Below are 12,346 nucleotides of genomic sequence, written 5' to 3'. Positions count from 1 at the left end.
GGCCATTTTGACGTATTGTACTTGATGTAAATGTATTCCGACGCTCTGTCATTGTAATTGACTTACTGAGGTAATTCTGTAAAAGATCTTCTCATCTAATGAGGATATTGTTTGGAATATATTTCTTGTAAACATACAAAAACATATGTTCCTCGCTTTGGGGGAACTATTTTATTCCGGGGTGGCCCATTAAATCTAGTAGTAAGACTAGGCACCATGCGTGATCTGTTATTTTATGTGTTTAAATTACGATTTGGGGCGTTAATAAAATACACTGACGCAAGTATATTCTATTCAAATCAATTGGATAATTGAATATGCTTTCCCTTACATATTACATAACATCACTGCCAAAATTTGAACAGTTCCAGTAACACACTACGGTAATCGCATTAAACATCATTTTCAACTGTACAGTATTTCAGTATTTCAGTTATATCATGGTGTATCAGACTGATGTGGGATAAAAATCCGAAGTGGTTCAGGTCATCCAATGGGTGTTCGGAAAAGGTGAGCGTATCCTGCCACACAAGTGGCACCCGTCACAAAACATGCAAGGACAAGTCAATTGTTCACCTGAACAAAGCATGGAAACACAGAATGATGCCCGTCCTCAGTTTTACCGAGCAAGCAAATTATTTTGTCCGTCAAAAACATGGACGAGTATAAACAATATGTTCATTCACGTAATACATGTCATACATTTGACAAAATGTATTGACTCGGAGCATTATTGTTAATCACAGCGTATGCAGTTGAACTCATCACCCATCCCATTATTGATAACCCTTCTTGAAGATCTATGAAATCAGAAGCTGCAACACTCTATCTTTTAACTGGCATGTCAGACTTCTATTTCATTACTCAGTTTTATTTCCACGGATTACAATGGTAGGGACATTGTCTCGTTGTCGCATTGACGCCTTTACAAAAACAAGCAAAACGTGTCAAAATTAACAAAAGCGCGACAATTGGCCATTTGTCGCATTGTCGCGTGTTCGCATTGTCGCTCTTTGATAATCCTTTTCTTTATTTTACAAAAGGGCGACGATGCAGTAACGCGACTTTTTCAAGGTCAAAATATGTCACGTTGTCGCATTGTCGCCCCATCACAAATGTGTATAAAAGGCGTAAAGTTCAGTTATTGTTACAGTTAGGAAGTTCAACCTGATAAATGTATGTCTTGAAATGAAAACACAAGTCCGTCCGCGAGTCCATAACGTTTTATTGTGAGCTCTTCTCTAAAAGTGCTAAGTGTTCAACTCCCAGTTCCAAACACGTAGTACCTCCTCAATAATCCACATACCTCCAGTGCAGTGGTCTTCCGGAAGATCTTACTCTTGACCGTATTAGACAACTGACGAGTGCACGCCTGACCTGTGACCTCGTTGCAACCCTCGTGATGTGTTTGCCGAAGGGAGAGGTGTAGGAAATGTGTGCTCCAGCCCAGCGCAGAGCTCGCGACACACTGTATACTGATGTATACAGTATATTGCAGTTGATATACTGCTGGTCTTGTTAGTGTATGGTATGAGCTGTGACGTTGACCAAAGAGAATAATGAGACCAACTCAAGTCTATAATGATTGGGAAAGTCTAGATTTCCACAGCTCCAGCCTGAAATTAAGAATCGTTCTATGCTCCATTTTAATTGTATTATTTTCATTTTGTAGACATGGATGGACCAACCAGGAAAGAAATTGATGGAATATTAATATTACATGTTACCACTTATCCAGTTAAATTCATCACACAATAATAAATTAGTATTTGACATTACGGCATTTGATTATTAGGGCATGATCATGTACATACATGTTCACTGTAGTAATGTACATACCAGTCAACTTGATTATAATTTTTATCAAAGTGTAGCACGGCATCAACGATTACTTTATGATATCCTCACTTGTCATCGATGTATTGACATCGAACAATGGACGGCAATTCGAAATTCTTATGGATAGCTTCAATAGGGACAGCGCCGGTGTCAGTATAATTTTCCTAGTTAAAATAAGTATCTACAAAATATAATCTGAAGCAGACAAGAACAATATTTTTTTATTAATGCTTACTTTCATGGATAGAATTAAGGCAATCTAGGCTTGCCAAATCGTTCTAGACTTGAGCTGGATTCCTTTTAAATTTATTCTGTATGGTCTGGGAGACGAACGGGCGTCAGTATCGCATAGAGAACTGGGACAGCCTTAATCAGTGTAATCGGATATGTTGTGGAGTTTCGGTTTTGGGCTGTTTGCTGAATATATAGAATTGCGAGTTATGTATACTCTGTATTCTTTCGTCATGGTAGCATATATATTTTCTATGTTGCTTTTTGAATTATCCACAAATAATGAGAACTACAATGTAAACCTCTCTCTGGAGATATGCAATAATACTACTGAAGGGCATATCTAAAAAAATGGGACTTCTCGACAAATATTTCTTTCTTAAATACTACCCATTACAGGTATTCTGATCATTATATCATACTTTGTACAGTTTAAAAGTCAAATAATGGCAAATTGTGTATCTTTCTACATTTTGAATTAATTATATTTTCTGAAATAAAACCTTAGCATCAGATAGTGATATACACGAATATGATCTATACTATTATAAATGAATTATCAATTTTGTATTATGAATTAGATAAACAGAAATATGATAGCAAAACAAATTATTTTAATCTATTCTTGTGAGTAGGTAACGAGAGATCTAGGCAACGCACTAACGTAGCAATTTATGAAAAATGAAATATTAAAAGTTTAGGGGTTTGAACATGCACATTGAATGACAGGGAAGAAAGCAACGCAATAATTAAATTATGAATCAAATTATGTTATAAATATAACAGAATATTTAGAAAATATAAGTTTAATTTCTCATTGTTGGAAGATGTTTAAAAATTATATAGATTTTGTTTGATTGTTTGTTGTTTAACGCCGCACTCAGCAATATACCAGCTATATGACGGTGGTTCGTAAATAATCCAGTCTGGACCAAACATTTAGTCATTATCACCAAGAGCACCGATCTACGCATTTGGGATACGATGACATGCATCAACCAAGTCAGCGAGCCAAGTCGCCTTCGTAGAAGCATGGGTTGTTGAATGCCTATTCTAACCCGGATCTTCACGGGTATTTTTTTAAATAATAAGGTACAATGAAATTCTGTATATGTCCATAATAAGTGTGTATAAGTAGATGGATAATATGTCCATACACGCCAAGTAAATGGTATATGCATTAATTTAAATGCAAATGATTCAATGATGAGTTCTTTCACAAGTCCATATTTCAAGGCATGTATTTGATATTCATAATAACTCCACAAAAGCTACACAATGGCAACAAAACGGTACCAGCATCACAGATACCATAATACAAGAGATACATATAATTACTTTAAAGTTAAAAAAGGTATCTAAATAGAAAGTTAGAAGGATACACTTCCGACATTTTTCGTATTTTGTTTTCGTTTGGAGAGAGAAGTTGTGATTGGTATCTGATGGGTGCAAACAGGTGTTCCCTTCCGCCCAGGCCTTGCGGCAATGCTATAGCCCAAAATGAAACAAGCCTTGTTCAACAGGTTCAGACTCAAATTTCTATCCCACTTGGGCTCCTTTTAAATTTAAATATAATTTCTCGTGTCGATATGTGTCAGAAGAAATGAAATATTGCAGCACTGGTGAATAGGTTATATGCGCATGTCAGCGTCGATCCTATAATATCCTTTTTTGCAAAATAGATATATACTGATGAATTAAGGTAGTAATACTACGCAAATATATGTCCAGATGCAAACATCAGTATCATCTCGTGATCTTAATTCGTGCTTTGAGCCCTTTTTCTACCGGAGATTCTGGGGTGTTACATCACACCAGAAAGCCAGGTCCAAATTCAAGTCATAATTTCATGGTCCGTCTTGAAAGTTCAAATATGTTCGTGATTAACCCAACCAAGCATGGTACTTTAATATACGTATCTTGTTAACCCAATATTCTTTTTTAAGTAAGAGCAGCATGTATATCGAGAGTATAGGTTTGGTGCGTGACTTATCACACAGTACTTTCAGAAAGTGTGCATATTCTGTTTATCGGCAATAAATAAGTTAAACATAAGACGATTCATACGGGTAAATACGATTTACTTCAGAACTAGTATAGATTATTTAAGGTTAGGGGAAAATGTATGTAATTAACAGAACTTGGGCCGGGTTTGAAGGATTTGGGTCCTGGCTTGGGCTTTGTGTTGGACGTGTAGACGGCATTTCCAGGTTTGACGTATCAATGACAAAAATGATGTCAGATGCAATTCTCTGCCTTTTCGGGTGAACAATTGGCTTGCCTTTGGATGTGTTTGTGGCGGTTGCAACTAGTGGATCGGAATGAGCTCGCGTTTTTGCGAGCATCCAATGTCATCATTTATTATGATGAATCATGAAACATACTCCTGATGTTGTCGCAATGGTGCAGTTGGCGCTACTTTTGGCAAGGGTTTCTCATGATAATGGAAATGCTTATGTCGCTTTTGTTGACCGATAAACATGAAAAGATATAATGTTAGTGTATATGGTCATGTTATTAAGAAACAAACGACGAGTGGGAGGTGTTTATTGTACGATAAACAACGACCGAGACTCGTTTATTTCTATATGAGATGTCAACATTACGTACAGCCTCTTTTAGGGTGTTAAATTAGGAAAAAATACACGCTTTACAATATTTACCCGTACTTAAATAATGATGATTCCTTGAATAGAATCCGACAGCGGCCATGCTAGATAAATCCATTTTAGGATTTGAGTTTGGTCCCGCATATTCTCACAATTTTCTCGTCAATCATCTGTACCTTTTCTCCCAATACCGATTGTCATATCACTCTCATTTTCGGATTCTCCAGCAACATTTATTGGGAACAACTCACTAGACACATACCTCTCAAAAATAAGGTTAAATTTACAAATTTTACTTTTCAAGTTGCGAGTGCATGTTCGAATCTCAATAAATGACGTCATGATAGAACAATGTTTTATCGTGAAATAAATATCGCTTCCTTCTTTGTTCTTTGTGATTTATCGCGTAGCTATCTTATATCATCAAATGCCAATTTCTAATTGCTTTATCATGACGTATCCGTGTCATGTAGCAATAACATACACAAATATCGTTGACTTCGACGTTGAATAGTGTCATGAAATATGATTATCCTCTTGTGTGCAATATTTCTGGTTGATAAATCTAACATATTCTTACTTTTAGAATAGCGACTATACATTATTATATATCCCTTATCAGGTCTCTGTAACATTTGCAAAATGATACAAATATAAAAATACAACTGAACCTAAATGTAATGTTTTAATATCCTTACGTTGCTGAGTGCAGCATTTAACAACAAACAAAACATAATATCTTTAAGAATTATGTTAACAATTCCGATGCTAAAAATAATCTCACAATCTCCATACCTCTTTCTCTCTATGAAAACATAATAACTTTTTTTTAATAATCTGAAGGAATAATAATGGCAATACTATCATAATTATCATCATTATTTATGTTACTTATCCTCAAGTGAAGTAGTCCTCCACACTATACATTCAGTGAAGAAGCCCATGAACATATGAACTATGTAACATACATTCATGGAAATTAGATGAACAGTTGAAGTTAGCAAATGATATTATTCGGTCGAACGTCTATCCGCCATCTATTCTATTCATGAACAACATTTCACGTGGGACCAACAGAGGGAATTATGACTATCGACTTGCTAATTATTTTTTATATTCATGCCAGCTGAAACGATCTATTGGCTTGATTTATTGTTAAGGTATCCACAAAATAAGTAGGATCCGATTTTTTCCGGTTTTGTTGAAATAAAACTGAATAATATTTGCTGTTTACATATCAAAGTTTGCCAAATTGTTACAAAATGTTTGCCCACAGCAAGGCTACGTATCCCCAACATATTGTGCTAGGCACAGTATCACTGGACTGAGGGAGGGCGGTATTCCTCCTTGTGGGTCACCTGCTTGGCAATATGGGACGGGAAAACTGCAGGGGGTGAGGGCAGTTAAGTTGATGGTACAGACAGATAAGAGAGATCATTTTACAAATGTGAAACCTCAGTCCACAAAGGAAGAGGCGAAAGCTGAAACTTGGTGAGGTTTACAGAACAAAGGCAGTTATTTCTAGTTTCTTACTGACTCTCGAAGATACATTTATTAAACCAATTAATGCGTGGTGTGTGTGTGTGTGTGTGTGTGTGTGTGTGTGTGTGTGTGTGTGTGTGTGTGTGTGTGTGTGTGTGTGTGTGTGTGTGTGTGTGTGTGTGAAAGAAAGCACTATAAGTGAGTGAAACAAAAGACCTCAGTACAGACACACCCAGTCCCCCAACCCCAAGTCTGCATGTATCAATACTCATACCTGCCACATCCTCAACCAATTAACTTACTCACACAATCATCTGACAACATGTTCGCCAACCCTCGTATCACAACGCATGCACGCATGCACGCACGCACGCACACACACACACACACACACACACACACACACACACACACACACACACACACACACACACACACACACACACACACACACACACACACACATCACATTCTTCTTTCCCCACCATTATGTCTACGTCAGCCATCATGGATCCATGCGCATGCTTTCATACATAATCCATCCTCCCACCATTCCCCAACATCCATCGAACTATAACTATATCCGCCCTCATGTATCGGTATTCGTGCTTTCATACATACATACACCCCCCTACCATTCCCCTACATCCATCGCAGTATAACTATGACTATAACCGCCTTCGTGCATCCGCACTTATGTTCACATTGCATTGCATATGCATCGAATTACACGTTTAAAATATCGTAAATATTTTACAACATGTACATATTATATATCAGCAAACAGAGGTTATTATAACGCAATAGATTTCATCCGTCAAAACATCACAGAAAGAGGGGCAGCCTGGAATTTTACAATGGCATCTGAATGCACTAAGACGTTCAACTGGTCTGGAGGTGAGAGTTGCGGAAGATTACGGTAAACTTCAGTTACAGATCTCCATTACGAATATCTAAAGTATGAATAAAGATCACAGCTTGCTATGACGTGTACTTCATGCCTGCAGAATTAGCAATGTCCTTAGCTCTAAATTGTATGTCTAAATGCTTACGTAGACACAGACTCAAATGTATATAGGCATGACCATATTATATTCTACGCAAATATCACCACATTTAAAAACAAAGCTAGATTGAGTCTTTGAAGGGCATTCAGAACTGATACACGCAAGGAAAAATATTTATGGATGTCAACGGAGGAACACTGCGTTTCGGAATATATACTTTCTCCTTCATCAAGTGCATATTATTAAATGCTATGAGGCAGAGAACATATATTTGTACCTGTAAGAACAACAAAAGTAAAAAGACAGCAAAGAAGGGAACGCAACAAGAGAAGCCAACAGATAACTGGCATGGCGCTGATTACCCCGCCTCCCGTTTGCCCATTGTCCATTTCCCATTACCAATCATTCATAAGTTAAGTTTTGGCTTTAATTTGTCCATTGATAATCAACCATCAGCGTCTATTATCTTCACCCTAAAAATATGTAGTTTACTGAGAAAGTGGTATCCAAATATAATGTGTGTTACTGTTGACCACTTTCTTAAAGGCATTGTTGGTTCAAAGCTTTTGGTCATAGAAGCCGTGCCATTTTACTCTTGTCAGAGGAGTACACAAAGTATACGACATCTGGACTAACATTTTTGGTTCGGTGGCTGGGTTAGATCGCCAACTTTGTGTTCTGGCGATTGGGTGCCTCACTCACAGTGTGGGTTCAAATCCCGGACGGGGCTAAACCCAAGAAAGTACGAGAATCTGTACTTTACTCAGAAAGTGTTATCCCAATTATAACATTTGTTGTCAAGAAAACACATTAAATGTATAATCGGCTTTGGATGGGTGATGATATCACAGACATATACGGATATTGATGATGACTTGGAGGAGCTTCGTAACGCACGTCTTCTCAATTCAGGGATTGGTAAATCCAAATATGTGTTTGCGCGTGCGTGCGTGCGTGCGTGCGTGCGTGCGTGCGTGCGTGCGTGCGTGCGTAAATGTGGGCCTGTTGGATGTTACATAAAACATTCATCTTGAGCGGGATGGTAGTTCGAGTTGGATTAGCATGTTAACTATATGATCTTTAGGCAGAGAATGCCGCGCATGAATGTATTGATGAAATTCCTAGGTACATGGGGCCTTTTCGTCCCCAGGAATACCCACAGTGGAGACTTCAATGGGGATAGGGTGTACACAATGTGCTACCTGGTAGATTGTGTGTCATCAGACCGGACAACGTTGGTTTTTGACTGATTGTGGCGTAAAACACACTTATTCATTTACTTATATCGGAAATTGAATGTTCATCTTTATTGTTATTGTTGAACATGAAATATATTTTTAAAGAAATAAAACACTGACATAATAACTACAACTTTATGTGAGCGCGAGTAGCTTTTTTGGAATGAGATGAATAAGTCTTATAAAGTTGTAAGCTTCTTCACAACCGTGTAACTATGAATTGACTTTATTGGGTAATCAAAAAAGAGATAGGACCTAAAATAGCCAAATTTCATACGATTTCACTTGTGCACCATCTTGGATGCAGGCGAAAACATTTCAGCGCGGTTGAAGCCACTGAGAATGCCCCCTGCAGAGTTGGACGAACATTCTGCGGTGGCGCGGCTGAGTTGACCAGAGGCTATCAGCAGTATTTCCTGTCCAGGTTATTTAGGTCAGTTGTTTGTGTGTGTGTGTGTGTGTGTGTGCGTGTTTGCGTGCGTGCGTGCGTGTGGGGGTGGGGGGGGGGGGGGGGGGGCGGGTGAGATTAGGGGGATAGATGATAGATTTAGCAACATGTAAGGTCATCTTGAGTGGGAGGGTATTCGCAGATGGATTAGCATATGAACTATGATTCTCTTTAGGCAGAAAATGAGGATCCACGATGTTCGACCTGGTAGAAGTGTGTTATCAAACCTCACAGCATTGGTTTTTTGACTGACTGTAGCGTCAAAACAAACTCATTCATTTACTTGAACTGAATGTTCATCTTAATTGCTATGGATAGTCACGGAGCCATGATCCAGAGAACAGGGTGTCATTAGATAGAAATAAACTAAGTTATAATAGGATTACCAGAAAAACGGGGTTTTACACACAAGCCAATAAACTTCGATCATTAACACCAGAGTAAGTCAGTACAAGATTGAAAACTGCCCCATAATTATGTATGACATGCTTGTCGGGTATTGCTACATATATATGTGAAAACAAAGTTATTAAAATGAAGAGCAAAACTGATGAAAGTTAACAATAAACGTGTATACGTGTTATATCGTCACTGCAAAAATAATGATTGTTTGTCTTTAGTATTAACATTCAAATACGTTTTATCTGTATTAGCGATATTGTCTTTGTTCCACCGGTGATTCAGCGTTAGCCGTACTATCTCGTAGTATAATTGAATTTCTGAAGACATCAGGATACAGTTTTTACGATGCATCACGTCTGCACTAGCGCTTGATAACAGCCTTGTGTTTGGGTGTTTCAGTGGTTTAAATCGCTGCTCTTGATATTGTTGATTAAACTTTGATACTATGAACAATATAATGTTATGTGAGAGGTTGACTTTAGAACGGTAACATACTAATAGTATATAGGATGACATAAACAGAACAATGAGAAGTTCGTCCAGATTAGTGTATAGGCAACATTTAATAATTAAAATAATTACATTCAACAACTCCCCTTTTAAGTCCATTTTCCTGACTAAGTAAATGCAAGAACAATCGGCCGGAATACAATGTACAATGTATAGTTCTTGTCCACTTCCATATGACTATATAGCATACAATAAGCTATCGGGTCCCGTTTAGATCGGTTTGGGTGGCAGCCTAGATAGCCATAGAATAGTTTCATCTTGGAATCTCCCATATCACTGGGGATCCTCTTCAATTTAAATGGAGTTACTCGTTACGATTCCGAACCTTCACGTGACTGTGTTTATGAACCATTGTCAAATAGTGGTGACATTAAATCTAGGAAACAATACGGGAAATCGCGCATGCACAGAACGAAAAATTTGGTCAAGGCATTAAGTAATCCGCATGCGCAGAGCGATTGATTTCAGTACTTCCGCTAAGCGCTTCGAGTGCAGCGTCAAACGCGGGCCTGTAATCTAACACGCGGGGACTGACCAATGAAATCTGAGAAGTAGAAATACCGGTAGACGCTGTTGCTTGATTGACAATGTCAATCAAGAAAGGGAGGAGCTTAACGCTATCGTTCTCTCCCAGTAAATTCCGATGTCAAATAACGACGTTATTTGGACGGAAAAACGGTGGTTTGAAAACGTCCAAATAACGACGTTTTTCCGTCGAATGACCATATACGGAAAAAAACCGACGTTTTCGTGTTTGCAGTGTTTGTTGGTGGTTTTCAATCGATACTGAAAGTGATTGCCTTTGATGTTTGAATATCACACTTTTAAAAATGAAGTAGATTTTCATTGTATGCATACCCATATCTATGTTGTAGTGTCGCCAATCACGCTACATCATATGCATGCATTTCAGTAGAGTGGTAAGGCGATGGGGTACGCGAAATGTGAAGGTCTTATGCAACGTAAAGTTGCCAGTTGACTAAATGTTGTGAATTTCGACAGCAACACATATAAGTATTTGTCAGGTATATAAGTGAGAGAAGTGTGAAATGTTTTCAAGAAATTGCAAACGAAAACAGGCAGTGACAAATAATGTCATCAGCTAGATAGCACAATACAATGTTCACTATAAAAAAAATTACAATCACTAAAATGGATTTCGATACTTAAGGGTTAGTTGGTGCATATTACATAAAAATGATTTTATGGATGAATGGTGGCTGTATTGTATTGCCAAATAATACCGTGATTATATTTCTATGTGATAAATAAAAGAGGGGCTGAAGGGCAGGGCCAAAAAGAGTTTATAACTTGGACACATTTAAGATCCCCACGGTATAACCATGTGTACAATTGCTGAGTAGAATGAGAGGAATGCAGGTTCTTGCCCTCTATTATATGCACATTCTCTGTCAGAAAAAAAGATTGTTGCATGCATATATAGCAACAATTTGATTTTGATTTTATATTTTCGATGCCATTCCTATTCATCTGGAACTTTTTCTTGTTTCAACTTCAATAAACTTGATTTGTATATACAAAAAACTTTGCCTTTGTTTTCATTTATGTTCCACTCCTGATAGCCATGTTAAGTTATAGTTAGCCTGTGATGTATCGCAGCCTTTCCCTTTTAACCGTTACTACAGCATAGTGACAAAAGTTATTTCCAATTGGACGTTAATTGACTTTTCTTTAAATTGATTTGCTTGATTAGTGCAGAATGGCTGATTGGATTTGTACTAGTTTAGTACATAACTTGGTCCGAAACAACTCAATGTTGTATAAACAAAGTGGGTGTGGCTTAACAGCTGATGTACATGCACGAGTGTGCAGGAGTGTGTGTGTGTGTTTGTATGGCTGCTTGTACTAGTCTTGACTGATGCCGATTTATAGTGCTAGTTCACTGAGATACCATGCCGCAGTTTAACATTAATAACCCATTCAGACACAGTATACTGACTCAGAGCCGAGCAGTCCTTGTTTTAGCCCCTTAATGCCGAGCGCAAGACAGGGTAACAACAAGTACCGTCTATTAACGTCTTTTGGTATGATGCGGCCGGGGATCGAACCCCGGACCTTCCGCTCCCCGGGCGGACGCTCTACCACTAGGCGACGGAGGCAGTCATTTTTACTGCCTTTGATACTCGGTATTGTGTAGATGGAGTGGGGCCCGAGTGGAGAAAGTGAATCCAAACTTGGAATCTATATAGACATATGCTGGACATCATAGCACAAATTCATTCATGTTTCCAAAATCTGCCTCGGAGTCTGTTTCCATCCCTGGTGACCGGCTCGAAAAGGTTTTTGGGTCACAATTACCTGACAGATCGTCATCCCCATCGTATATACCCAAGCTCATCGTTAGACAATACATCCATGCTTCCAGGACTGTCCCTTCTGTTCATCTGTCCGGCACTCCCAAAGGAGTTACATCCAGTGTGCTTAGAAATCATTGGATGATTGTAATACAGATAGAGCTCATTCTTTATTTCATCAGTCGTCTAAGGTGCTGCGATTCGCTGTGCAGAGTTGCGTCCCTTGGTAACTGTTAACGGCAGTGACGCTTATTGACCTCCCCTC

General features: G+C 38.3%; 1 protein-coding gene across 1 annotated transcript in view; it reads left to right on the top strand.

Moving 5' to 3' along the window:
* LOC124115514 overlaps positions 1-12,346 on the top strand; it is a 142,106-nt gene that overhangs the window by 50,571 nt on the left and 79,189 nt on the right. The window lies entirely within an intron of this gene.

This window comes from Haliotis rufescens, unplaced genomic scaffold, assembly GCF_023055435.1.
Source record: "Haliotis rufescens isolate VD_foot unplaced genomic scaffold, xgHalRufe1.0.p SCAF_18, whole genome shotgun sequence".
NCBI classification, from domain to species: domain Eukaryota; kingdom Metazoa; phylum Mollusca; class Gastropoda; order Lepetellida; family Haliotidae; genus Haliotis; species Haliotis rufescens.
Note: the sequence above shows the minus strand (reverse complement) of the source record. Positions and strands in the feature narration are given on the sequence as shown.